Source organism: Mixophyes fleayi, chromosome 3 (genome assembly GCF_038048845.1).
Source record: "Mixophyes fleayi isolate aMixFle1 chromosome 3, aMixFle1.hap1, whole genome shotgun sequence".
NCBI lineage: Eukaryota > Metazoa > Chordata > Amphibia > Anura > Limnodynastidae > Mixophyes > Mixophyes fleayi.
The window spans coordinates 146,281,405-146,295,602 of NC_134404.1; the positions used below are offsets into that span (position 1 = coordinate 146,281,405).

Genomic DNA, 14,198 nt, shown 5'->3' on the forward strand with positions numbered 1-14,198 from the left:
TCTCCAGCCTATTTAAATATTTTCTTCCATAATGTGAAATCACTTGTTTGAATATCTCCAAGTGCATCTTGTGTTTAGCACATAGCAGCAAAGAACACCTATCAACTTGTCAGGTATGCCAGGCAGAAGGCCCAATATCTGCACATTACAGAATGAATAAGAGGTTGATACATAATGCTGTATGGTGATAACAAAATGACATTCACCCATCTGATCAGCTCCATAACTGACCCTCAAATATGTTAGAAACAATAACACTAAACTTTTATGCTTAGTTGGCAACATTCAATTGTTGGGGGATGAGAGGGGGCAAATTGTGTCATTTTGGCCCCACCCCATGACAAAATGGATATTTTGTTGCAGGATGCAGGGCCAAAATGAGGCGATTCACTGCTAATTGCTTCATTTAGAATCCATACGGGCAGGTTGCTAAAGAATTGCCTGCTCTCCCAGACGGAATTTGGGAGTCTCCCTAACATTCGGGGAGAGTGGGCATGTATGCTTTTATTCTAAAATATTTTAAGATTCTTGGGCATTTATTCTAGGTATTTTCTGTTTATGCGTTTACATTTAGGATAGAATATATCAATGAAACACAGTTTTATGAGTGGGATCTACCATTTGTGTACATATAAAGTTTTTATTTTGAGATTACTTTTTCCATCCATGTTGATGTACTACACTGACACCCGAGGTTGTTTTTATTTTATTCTATGTCATTTTTCACACTTGTGTAATTTTGGTGTATTCTGTAGCTGCACCTAATCTAGTTTACTGTAATATTTTTCTTAGTTTTTATTTGTAGCCTTGCTCTGACTATATTGTCACTAAATTCCATTGTTTACCACCTTTACATATAAACTTTTCAGGATAACATTTATTTTCTGCTCTGCAAAGATATTTTTCACCAGTAAACTAATTAACTAAGAATAACACCTCTGTTGTGTAAACCCAAATATCAAATATGGACACAGGGGAAAAGGGGGCAAACAACCAGGAGAACAAGGTAGAGAAGGAAGAAGAAGGCAGAAGACCAAGGGTGAAGTAGCAGAAAACAGGGGCAGGTATGAAGTAGAGGGGAAAAAGAAAATTAAACCAAAAGTAGAAGAAAAAGTATAATGAGAAAAAAGCAGGGAATGAAGAACCTGAAATTAACAAGAAAGAAAAAAATCACCAGTGTGAAAGGAACAGACAAAGCAGAGAGCCAAGAGAAGGTGAGTGATATTCAGAGGCTGGTTGGGCTGGGGGGCAAGGGAGCATACACCACCCGTAACGGTCCCATAGTGGACAACTGTGGGTTGGGTCACTGGGCCAACTGCATTTTTTTCCTTTAAAATAGGCTGCTGAGTCTTGCCCCCCCCCCTCCCCCAGGCTAAAATTTGCCAACCCTCCCCTGCTGCTACTTACCCTATCCAACCTGAATCAAGGCAAAAGAGGGCTATTGGCAACCCAACAGAACGTTTATAACAAGGTAGCTAGGCAACTCCCACAATGACACACCATGGGAGTAACCCAAGGATCCTGCCATGCCCCCTTAACCCTATAAGGGATACAAGCTTATTTCAGATTTGAACACAAACCTTAGCCTTATAATTTACTTTGGGCTGATGACCTTCGCTCAGTTGAAATTGTATGAGGACATAAAAGTAATATGTTATTATTTCATAAAACATTTTTTTAAAACTTTTCCCTTTATTATTTATATACTCTTAGGGGATAATATACCCTTTAGTCTTCTCATTAAAAGTTCCCTTTCTTATGTAACATAATATGCTAGGAAACGTTAAAACACTGACATGATAAAAAAAGACAAGGACATCTCTAGTATATTCTACATCTACATGTGTCCAACGCTTCAATTAGCAAAATGCAGAGGATGTTTTATTTCTGGTTTGAAACAATGTAAATGCAGGCGGAACCTCCTAATAATGTTCCTATTTCAAGGGCATTTACAGTACTTACTGAAACTAGAGAGCGCATCATTTGTATTCAAAACTTGTCATGTAAAGTAAATCGGTAATTAAATCTGGCAGATTCTTTGTACTGTCTCTCCATTAGTGCTTAACAATTAAAGTATACATAATCAGAGGAATTTCTGCCAATATTGCTTTTACCTATTTCTGACCAATGAAAAGTATATGTCCAATTATTGTATATTGGAGAATGATTAAAGGTCAGGAAGGCGAGGAAGTGTCTGGCGGAAAAACGAATTACATTCAAATGATAAGAGGGTGCTTATAAGGAATTTTGAACTTTGACAATTGTGAGGTCATAGGTGGAGCACAAAACATGGTAGGGTTTATTATCCTTAATATAAACATCCTGCTACTTTAGAACCAGGCCTTCATTGAATTAATATCCTATAATTTTATTCAGATTTGCAAAATATATTTCAGATGATATCTATATTAAATATCTTTTTCTTATATTTTTCTTTTCTGATCTTTCACCTATCACACTTAAATTCATGCAACACAGGCAACCCAAAATATGTCCCAGTAAACTGGTTGGGTATCATCGTCCAACTGTATGGTATACATAAATAGAAGGACAATAATGACATAAGGGTTGAAAGTTGATTGATTCACCATAGATATACAATGTTGAATCACTGCAAACCAATAGGATTAATTTACTAGCATTGCAGTTAGGTGCAAAATTGACACTGAATCACAGCAACCAATAACCAGTTATCTTTTACCTGTTTAGAGCCTCATGTAGAGTTGGACACAATTTATAGTTACATCTTAAGTGTAAATTGCTTCCTGTAATTTGTAATTTACATAGGATTCCAAGTCGCACGTATCTTTAGATCCGTGCGACTCGGAATACTATGCAAATTGCACACACTTCATTAGACAAAGTTCTTTGTCTGCCTCACGGGGCCGCTGGACCTGATACACTACAGTGTAGTACTTGTAGCACTACAAGCACCATGCACAGTAGCTAAAAGCATTTTTTGCACTTTGGAGTTGGACTTACATCCAATTCTACATGAGGCCCTTATTGTCCAAATATAGTAAGTAAATCCACTGCAGTCATGTTGCCTACAGGAACTACAAGGAGATTTCTTTACAAAATAAAATAATCTTTATTGGTATTAAACGTAAAAAGGGTCTGAACAAATGTGGCCTGATAACTCATGAGCGAGCCCCGTTTATAATATCTGCACCTGAGATCCCTGTTACAATGTTCCAAACACAAAATAACTGCAAATGGAGATTAATACCATCGTTTTTACAATATGTTTGTTTTACATTTAGAATAAGTGCATACCAAATAGTAGCAATCTGCACAGATAGACCAGATGTTAAACAATACACTAAACTGTTGTCAGTGTTTAATGAATTTGTTTTCTATTTAAAACTAAGTAGAACTCGATTAACGAGAATACTTGATTTTGGTTATATAGCGAGTTGGACCCTCAGGCATGTTCTTGTACAGTACTTAAATCAGGAAATGTAATAAATGCAGTTACTTGATTTAGCACTTGACTTTGAACACATTGCTAGTCATGTAAAAAATGTACCAAGGTATTAGACAATATATTATTCTGTATATTAGAGGAGATTCTCTTGTCCATAATGCAGTCTCTGGGGTGGCATTATTGGCCACCTTGGGGTTCCTACTTGTTTAGCTCATCCTCCTGGATGATCTGGTTTAACAGTTGAGAACGTAGATCTATTGCTGGAAAAGGCCACTTTTTGGACCTTTCATGACCAGATTGACTGTTGGTTAAAAAGGTAAAAGAAGGGTGAACATGCTGTCGGCGTAACTCTCTCATCAGGATAGTCAGATAAGAATGTTAGAATGAAGTATGAAGGTAAAATTAGTTAATTTTCTACTACAGTATCATTTAAAATGAATATGATATAGAATATGGAATACTAACACTAAACTGCAAAAAACACACTAGCTGATCATCTCGAAGTTGCTTGACATTATTGCCCATGGCTTTGGACCCCACTTAAGATACTAACTAGATGCACAGCCCAAAATATCTTGGTTTTGCATTTAGATGATCCTCTTCAATGTGCAGACCATCTCTTTTAGGAGGCATCACCACAAGCTAGAAGTATGCTTAGGTTTTAGGAGCAGCAGAAACTGTGCTCTGTGCAAAAGTATAATCGTCTCATTAAAGCCCAATCTCAACCTCCTGCTACTTTAGAACCAGCCATTTCATTGAATTAAACGTTTAAATATTTCTCCAAAAATATTGCTTGTTTTAGTTTCATGTACGACTTAACTTAAAAATTAAGAATCATCAGAATCGTATTACTTTTCACAGTGATGTGATTATCAAAGGTTTTTTTACATTGAAAAAAATGCACCAAAAAATGTACTTTACATCTTATGTACAGCGTTAAAGTACAAAATATCCCATTAACTAACATGACACAACTCCATCTCCACCAGCTCAGAGCTGATATAAAATTAAAGCGTTTATGTGCAGTGGAAATGGCTGTGCTCTCTTCCACAAATCATATTTTAGTACTTCTCTGCAAAACCAGCCATTCCAGTGCACCTACCTTGTGCTAAACTCCTAACATGGGCCTGTGAAATTAGCTCATCCACCAGTGCCCCGTTCTTGCTCAGTGAACCCATGCAGGAAATATAGGCCCATCTGGGGCAAGAGGGTTTTGCACTTTGAAAATGATCTCCTTTGCATGTGAATTCACCAGCGTGTAAAAATACATATATCTGCAGACGGCATGATTTACGGTATGATCAGGGACGTCTTAAGTGCAACAGACTCTAATATTATGAATGTAAGGACAAAGGCTACAGAAGGGCCACCATATAACCTAACCATAGCCAGAACAAATATAACTTTCATCATTGCGATGGGTGCTAAAGTTATTTACACGGGATATATTTATGCTAAAACACACCATGCGGGAAAGTACCTGAGAGGTATAAATTTCTGATTTCCAGCCCTCTGATCCAGTCACCTGTTCCAGCTGCCAACATCAGACCACCCCATTGATTAATTTCCCCCTTAGCACATATTATTTCAGGAGGATCGTTTTACATTGGATTTAAGAATAAAACATATGCTCTAAAAAATCTCTGCTGTCCTAAACGCACTCTTAAATTTAAGGTATATATAATATATAAGGATATTAGGTATCTTAATAACAGGCATGGAGGAGATGATAGAGGGGGTAAGGGGGCAGATGAATTGCAGTAACGGTGGAGAGGGTTAAATAAGAGTGCTGGGCAGGTGATGAAGAGGCATGAGGGAGCATATGAATTAGTAGGAAACTGGACGGAGGGGTGGAATAACGGGAGAAATGTGGGGCTATGGGGAAAATTATTTACAGGCTTGTGCTCTCTCCAGACAACCTTACCTGTTGCTAATCCACTGCTTATACAGTAATGAGATGTCCAAGATGAGACTACTCAGGAGTGGAACATGCACCAGGAGTGCTCTAGCTCCCCTCTGTCAGGCTCTACCCTGCTTCATACCTTGTGACAGCAGCATCTGGCATCTTGGGAAGCCCAGAAAAGCACTTAATGTACAGGTAAAAACCTTCGCTCAGTGACAGGATGAAAATAAAGACACTGAACGACTGACATTATATCACTCATTCAGTATTTTAGTTCCCCCTATAAACAGGTGCCCGCGACGACCTGGTAGGTTCGTCTACTCCTAGTGGTAGCGTCAACTTGTGTACTTGTTTACATCTATGACCATCTTTGTTATAGCATAAATTTGTAATTTTATTAAATGTACACACTTTAGTTGTAGATTTTATATAAAAAAATTGTGTATTTTTTTCTTTTTTTTATGCAGATGTTATGAATAAAACTGTTATAAAAACATTTGCTTTTGTATGTTACTTTATTGCTTTACAACTGATGATGAGTGAAAGAAGAATATCAGAAACTATTTCCCAGTTCTTTGACTAACAAACTAGTCATATGTTAGTGTTGGTAAAAAGTACAAGCTTGAACTGTCATTAACAATTCCCTCCCCCATGATTACATCAGTGAGCTTGCTGTGCTTAATGAAATCTTTAGGATTGCCTTGCCTTTTTATTATACTTTCTTGCTGAAGGGATGGGCTTTTCGTTTAAACAGGTTATGTACTGCTCCTACATTTGAGGCGGTGTCATATAACAAGTTATTTGCATGTTACAACAGGTTAACACACCTGTCTGCCAAGGGCTCTATTCAGGAGGACTAGCCAAACCCAAACACATTTCTCTCATATCTCCGCCAGAGCTGTGACACATTAGACGGCTTTGACTCACACGCTTCTCTCTGTTTCCATTTCATGGTAAGTAACACATCTTAAATCTAAGTATTTTCAACGTTTACATTGCGATTAATGAAATTACTTCTTCACTGGACCATCAGGAAGATATACTGAACAGACTATAAATAAACAATAATAATAGTGAGAACAGATATCAGTATGTCTCCTGAAAGTCCTGGATTTTCCAGGACAGTTCCGTCTATTGGCAGCAGAAATCTTTAAAAGTGTGGACTGGAATGTAGACACATATATCATTTATTTTAGTTTATCAATGTTACTTTTAAGTGCTTTTAGTTGTTACAATGTGTTCGTTTTATTCTAATACAGCGATTTAGGGAGTGAGAGGAAACAGAAAATGTAAACTAGTGATATAGTTGCAAATAATAAACATGTAATGTTGCTAAAGCAATTCATATGGCGCAAAAAGAAACCTGTATACATTTAAACATTGTATTAATATAACCTTAATATAGACAAGAACCATTTCTTTTGAACAGTAATTGTAAAAATATAGATAGCTGCAGCAGTGAACTGATACAATTTTGAGTATATTTGTGTAATGTCCGGTGTTTTACTTCCTTTTGTTCATTTTGCTGACTGTTGAGTCTCAAACTAACCTTAGAACAGAGATTCTATTTTGTTTCTTCACTTGGTGTAACAGTATAGTGCTATCACAACAAAGCATAGTGTTATATATGTGAGAAGCTAGACAGAGTGGGGGGATTAGAGTCCATTGTCATCTCATTAACTAGTTGTTGGATAGGTGAGCTTTAGGACCTGTGTAGTGACTTGCCAGCCCTGGATATCCCAGAACTAGGAGATCAGATAGGCAGTTCCAACAACACTGTGTTGAAAATTTATTTCTCAGCCAAAGAAAAACACATTGTGAGTTTTAAATATTTATGTGAAAATACCTTTTACTGATTTCAACACTTTCTGTTGTCCATGCAACAAACAACTGTGTTCTGATTGTTTTCCCTTTGACTGCATGTGAGTCAAAAAAGTTAATCAGGAAAGTTAATTTCCTCGTTGCTAGATATTGTGGTGCTAAATAGGTTTTTCATGTAATTTCTGAAAATGTATCAAGTGCACACATAGCTGGGAGTTAGTACAATGCAGAATTGCTTGTTATTATTATGTGCTTAAATGTGTGTGTGTGTGTGTGTGTGTGTGTGTGTGTGTATATATATATATATATATATATATATTATAAAATAAGAAAAAAGGCACCTCCTGGTGCATTATTTCCATATCTGTCTTTTTATGATCTGTATGTAAACACGCATACCACAAAATGGTTTAAAATAAGTTCATCTGTATATTATAGTGATGTTTCACTGTGTCTCCGCTTCATATGTTCATATGCTGCGGGATGATCATATATAAGCAGAAAAATGAAAACACACAATAGTGCAATATTATTTTTTTTTCAACACAACTTAATGTGTTTAACCCACTTTCATATAGTGAATAAGCAACAGAAAAACTTTTTTTTACGGCATAAAAATGGAAATATTACACTACGAGGTGCTTTATTTCTTATTTTAATCCAGATTTATATTCCTGAGTGAACAAACAGGAGGAACCAAAAAAAAACAGCCACCTTTATTTAAGGGAGTGCTTTAGAAAAACAACTATAAAGCGCTGGTAGTCGTGTAATCAGCACCTACAAACCCGACACACACCACACTGACAAAAAAATCACGATGAGTATAACAGCAATAATATAATGATATTGACTAACCATGTAACTGACAAGTAGTATTTCCGGCAGCTAAAATCCCCTTCAAAATTAAACTGCGACTTTGCAAAACCCATACAGTAAAAAATCACGTCACTTTTCATGGACATCATGATAACTGCGGTTTTAAAGTGGCAATGGGTGGACCCACAGCCTGGATTACATTATACTGGTGTGTGGTGTGTGTCGGGTTTGTAAGTGCTGGGTCACCCTACAACACCCCTATAAAGGGGCTAAAAGCTTTTTATTTAGGCTAGAATATATATTTATTGCTTATATGGACGATTTGTTCATATAGATTATACAAATGAGTTGAAGTTCAGCCTGATTGACTTGTGTTTTTTAATATATATATATATATATATATATATATATATATATATACACACATCAGTTAGCCACTGGTTAGTAACTATCAAAAGTGGTCCAAGCAAGGATAACCAGTGAACAAGCGACAGGGTCATGGGCGTCACGGCTCATTGGTGTGCATGGGGAGCGAAGACTAGCCCATGTGGTCCAATCCCACAGAAGCGCTACGGTAGCACAAGTTGCTAAAAACGTTAATGCTGCCTATGATAAAAAAGGTGTCGGAACACAAAGTGCATCGCAAATTGCTGCGTATCCACAGACTGGTCAAAGTGCCCATAGTGACCACTGTCCAATGCTGAAAGCGTCTACAATGGGCACGTGAGTGTCAGAACTGGACCATGGAGTATTGGAAGGTGGCCAGATCCAATGAATCACATTTTCTTTTAGATCATTTGGATGGCCTTGTGCATGTGTTTCATTTACCTGGGGAAGAGATGCTACCAGAATGCACTATGGGAAGAAGGCAAGTTTGGCGGAGGCAGTGTGTTGCTCTGGGCAATTTTCTGCTGGGAAACCTTGGATCCTGGAATTCATGTGGATGTTATTTTGACACATACCACCTACTTAAATGTTGTTTCAGACCACGTACACCCTTACATGGCAATGGCATTCCCTGATGGCAATGGTCTCTTTCAGAAGGATAATGCACCCTGTCACATTGCACAAATAGTTTAGGAATGGTTTGAGGAACATGATAAAGAGTTTAAGGTGTTGAGCTCCAAATTCCATAGCTCTCAATCCGATCGAGCATCTGTGGGATGTGCTGGAAAAAATAGTCCCTGTCGTGGAGGCCTCACCCCACAACTTACAGGAGTTAAAGGATCTGCTGCTAATATCTTAGTGCAAGATATCACAGGACACCTTCAGAGGTCTTGTGGGGTCCATGCCTCAATGGGTTAGAGTTGTTTTGGCGGCACTAGGGGGGCATGCTCAATATAAAACTGTTGTGGCTGATCAGTGTGTGTGTGTATATTATATATATATTTATATATATATGTTATCATCATCATAATTTATATATAGCACCACCAGTTCTGCAGCACTGACCAGAAAATATTTGTCGCTTTTTTCAGTCCCTGCCCCATTGGAGATTACAATCAAAACTCCCTACCACACACACACACACACACACACACACATACACACACACACAGGCTAATTTTCTCAGTAGCCAATTAACCTGATATGTGTATACATATATATATATATATATATATATATATATATATATATATATATATATACACATATACATATATATACATATATATGCACACAAATACACACACATACACACAGATAAATAGGCATTACAGTAGCAGCTGCTGAGGCTGGTAGGATTCAAGCCCTTAAGGCTAACATCAAATGGGTGTTTTGTGCACTCATGTATATTATTAGCCTGGAGAACTGTGCAATATTTTTTCACTAAGTTTCCCTTGACACGGCAGCAGCATATGTGCTAAATTCCTAACACACATACACTAGGTTCCTCTGTGAAAGCTGCCAACTACATTCACAGAACAAATTAGTGTTAGTGCGTCAGGAACTTAGACCTTACTACTATATCCAGGAAAACAGCATGCAAGTGCAGATTTGCCTAAAATACTCCAGCTGCACAAATCTTACACTTTGATGTGAATATGCTGCTAGCTTACACACTGGTGTACGTGTCTGCTCACAGTTAACTTCACAGAATGATGTTGGGTTGGGATGTTGAGGGGATAGGGTCCCTTCAAACTATTGCTATAAACTCTCGGATACTGCTAACAGACTTCATGCTCTGAGGCCACTTTATGGTTTTTTTTCATTATTGATTAGGCATTTTTTACCTCCTGTTTAAGTCATTTCTCTGTATATTATTCTGCCCCTGTTTTCCCATCACTTTATTGGAATAATATATGCTATGTTAATTGTTTGGTGTATAAAAAATATAAGCCTTATTTATTGAAAAATATCAAGCTGGCAAGAATATGTTCTATAATTCATTTAAATTTCCAGTTGGAGGAAACAAATCTATGCCATGATCATTGTTTCAAATATGTGCTGAAACAGTACCTTTTAAGTATTTTGCTAAAGTAGAATGACACCACTGTGTCAACATATATGCACAATCTTGCAATTGAAATAACATTGCTACTTATAAACAAATGAATATGTTATGGTCTCTGAAAACTATAAACTGAGGTTTATTTCATACTTGCCTACTCTCCCGGAATTACCGGGAGGCTCCCTAATTTCGAAGAGTCCTCACGGACTCCCAGAAGAGTAGGCAAAGCTCCCGCAATCGCCGAAATTCACGGCAATGAATGGAGGGGACGGGTCTTAATCGCATCATTAAGCCCCACCCCCGCTATTCAATGCCGCGAATTTCGGCATTTTATAGTGGGGGCCGGGCTATGGTGATGCAACAATGTCACCACTCCCCACGCCTACCCCTTGTCACATGACTTCTCCCCCTTTTTTTAAATCTTAAAAGTATGGTTTATCTACAAAACTAACTTAAAAAAAATACATGCATGTAAAAAAATTACACAATCTCACAATTGTAGTGCTAAGCTTTCTTAGATACATTTATTGCCAAGAAGTATCTCATCTTAAGAACATGAAAGCCCTACTGACAGTAAAGGTAATTTGTATGGTAATCTCCCGCATCGGGCAGAATTTGGTCCAAATCGCAGCGATTCACCGGTTTGCGTCATTACATCACGGGGGCAGGGCCAAAATGATGCAATTTTCGGTGCAAGCCCCCTGCACACCCACCTTCCCACTGCAGCTCCCGGATCATACCGGATCATACTTACCATAAGTTGGCAAGTATGTGTTTGTTCAAGGGCCAAATACTGGTAAATCATATCACCCAACAAATCTATGGAGGTCAGGGGCAGGCTGGGCTGAGGGGCAGGGGGGCATTTGCCTCCCGGGCTGGTCTGATATTGGGCTACCTTGGGCTGGGTCACTGGGCCACCTGCATTTTTTTTCATTTAAAATAGGCTGTTGAATGGATTCTTGCCCCCCGGGCTAAAGTTTGCCAGACTTGCCCTGATGGAGTTTCAGGGAAAAGTGGGGTTAATGCATAAAAGGTTTGAACTGCTGCAAGGGCTCAGGGCCCTCAGTTGTACAGCTCATTGTTATAGTTTTCTTGATAGACATTATGTAGACAATGGCATTCCTACTAATTGTAAAGGTACAAGGTCATATTTACTAAATGTGCACAGCACAAGAACATGGGCACCTCCAAAGGTAGAATCTTCTTAGTTCTGCTTAAAGTGGGCAGAATTAAAAATAAAAGGCAGCATCAAATTGAAAGTATAACTTATTTTAAATACTTTTGTTATGACTACACTTCTATCCAGACATGTCAAATATTATTTGCCAGGACTGTGGTTAGAAGTTTTAATTGACAGGCATTATTAGGCATGTCTTTGTAATGTAGTGTTTGTTCTTCTTGGGATTAAACAAACAAACTGTGTTGAAAGAACACAATGGTGATTTCGAGGATGATGAGTAAGGGAAGTGCTTCTGCTCTTTGTTAACACTTGCCAATAAGTGTAATTTTCAAGATTAATAGTTACTCGTATGGACAACTCCCTGTCTGATTTAGCAATAATAGCTCACTTGACAGACTTGAAATGTGTGTCTGTAAAATTGAAATTTCTCTCACTTTCTAACCAACCAATTTGAATCTCTTCAACTTCAAAATAACATTGAAAAAGAGTTTTCTTTTAGTTGACTTCAATGTGGACATTATACATTAACACATTACACATTATATGACGTCCCAGTTCCTTATTTTTGCATCAGACCTGCATATGTGCTGTATGTTTCAATGAGGGCTTCTGAACATTATGTAAAGGTGCACATATTTACCAAAACCATAGCAACCAATCAGATGCTTGCTGTCATTGTGTATCTTGCTGTAGATATAAGAAGCTAATGTCTGATTGGTTGCTGGATTAATCATTTGAGCAATGTTGGTAAGCAAACTTCAATATGTGTAGCACCTGTTAGTTGCACTGGGTTTCATTATGAGCAAGGATGACAAAGAACTGTCTTATCTTTAACTCAGACTAACAGGAATAAACTGTCATAGAGTGAGATTTATAATAAGGCGTAAACAATGGAGAAGGGACTATTTAGGCGTGTACTGACCTGTAATATCATGACCATCCTCTAGGGCACAAATGTTTACTGCATCCCATCTATAGAAAATAAGTCAAAAGAAAATCGTTCCACCCTGACTCAGACAATAATGTTTACAATATGTGCATAATAAAATACTAGTATACACAATCATGTGATGTGAGTGTTGCCCCCAAGTATTTACCCTCATCATGCAGAAATGTGAATGTTGGATACGTTTTTACAAAAGCAAGATTTTTTAAGTAGCACCTTTTCATGACTTTATTTATCATGCCCTGTTGGCAGGGCTGCATTAAACATGTAGGTCTTATGAATCTTTATCCATTGTTATTATTGTGCTTTATTTATAAATGACTTACATCCCCTGTGGCAGATACTGTTTAATGGGAACAGAAAATCAGTTGTTGACAGTTAACTGTTTTTTCCTGCCTGTAGCAGTCACTCACAAGTATGTGCACTGCATTTACTACATAGCTGTGTGAACAGCACTACAACATTGCTTGCCTGATTTTTATTTAACATTTTATTTCTTACACATTTTACAGCCTCATTACAATACACTGGTACAAAACACTATTTTACTTTTACGTACTTATCATTAGTGCCATTACTTATCTATAAATACACAGGCAATTCATTGTGTATTTGTTAAAAAACAAACAAACAAAAAATGTATACATTGTGTGAAAGGAAATAAGTGCTTCCACAAGAACCTCAAAGCAGGGAATCAGTGATTTATATCAGGCGGAATTTGCCCTAACTCAACCAAACCACGAGCACGGTGACTTATTTACTTGCTGTCTCAGCTGTAACCATAGACTATACATTCCGCAAAATGCAAATGTACAAATAGAGTGCAGGGTGCAAAACAAAGGATGAAACCAAGAGTGTATTGTACAGTCTGGTGTGCCTTGAGAAACTCAGCAAATTATTGATAATAAATGTGTTAATAACATTCAGCAAACTGACATCCAAACTCATTCCAGACAAAAAAGGAATCTATAATAAACTCGACACCCTGTTTTGAATGGAATGATGCCGCAGATTTAAGGAGCCAACCAATTTTACACCTTAAGAACAGAAAGCGGTGGAAACATTCCTGAATTGGCTTATAGTATGCCCTGATTATGATCCCCTGGAATATTAGCAGCTTGACTTGTGGTGGGAATTATTAACATGTTCTATTTTAATAATCTCTTGGCCATATTCTGTTTGAGGGGCTTATATAATATGCTTTATTACATCTGAGCATTCACACATACCACTAATTTCAGAATTAGTGCTTTGTGCATTTGCCTATAAGTAAATAAAATATTATATGGCAAGAATACAATTTGCATTCAAAGTAACAGAAGTGTTCAGTAGTGCAGGTTGGAATTGTAAACACTTAAGTGTATAACATGTGGAAATAAATCAGCAATGCTTAACCCCTAAATTTGAACACACACACCCAAAATGATTTGAATATAATAAGAGCATTATTAAAAAAAATTATTGTACCATGATAAAAATGACATTGAACAAGAAAATACCCAGTCATAAGTAGATACTAGATTTCATAAGATACTTGCTGAAGTACCCAGCGTTGACCGTGTTTAATTATTGAAGTTATTAAGTTGTCTGTGAAGTTTTCGTCCCAATCCTTCCAGTGGAAGGCTCAGAACAGGCTCCCCGAGTCAAAGTTCT

At 37.4% G+C, this 14,198-nt stretch overlaps 1 protein-coding gene across 1 annotated transcript in view; it reads left to right on the forward strand.

Annotated features, from left to right (window-relative positions):
• The first annotated feature begins 6,182 nt into the window (after positions 1 to 6,182).
• FAM83B (family with sequence similarity 83 member B) overlaps positions 6,183 to 14,198 on the forward strand; it is a 54,815-nt gene continuing 46,799 nt past the window's right edge. Inside the window, exon 1 of the mRNA XM_075202516.1 lies at positions 6,183 to 6,283. The gene's annotated coding sequence lies outside the window, so the exon portion shown is untranslated. The remainder of the gene's footprint in view (positions 6,284 to 14,198) is intronic.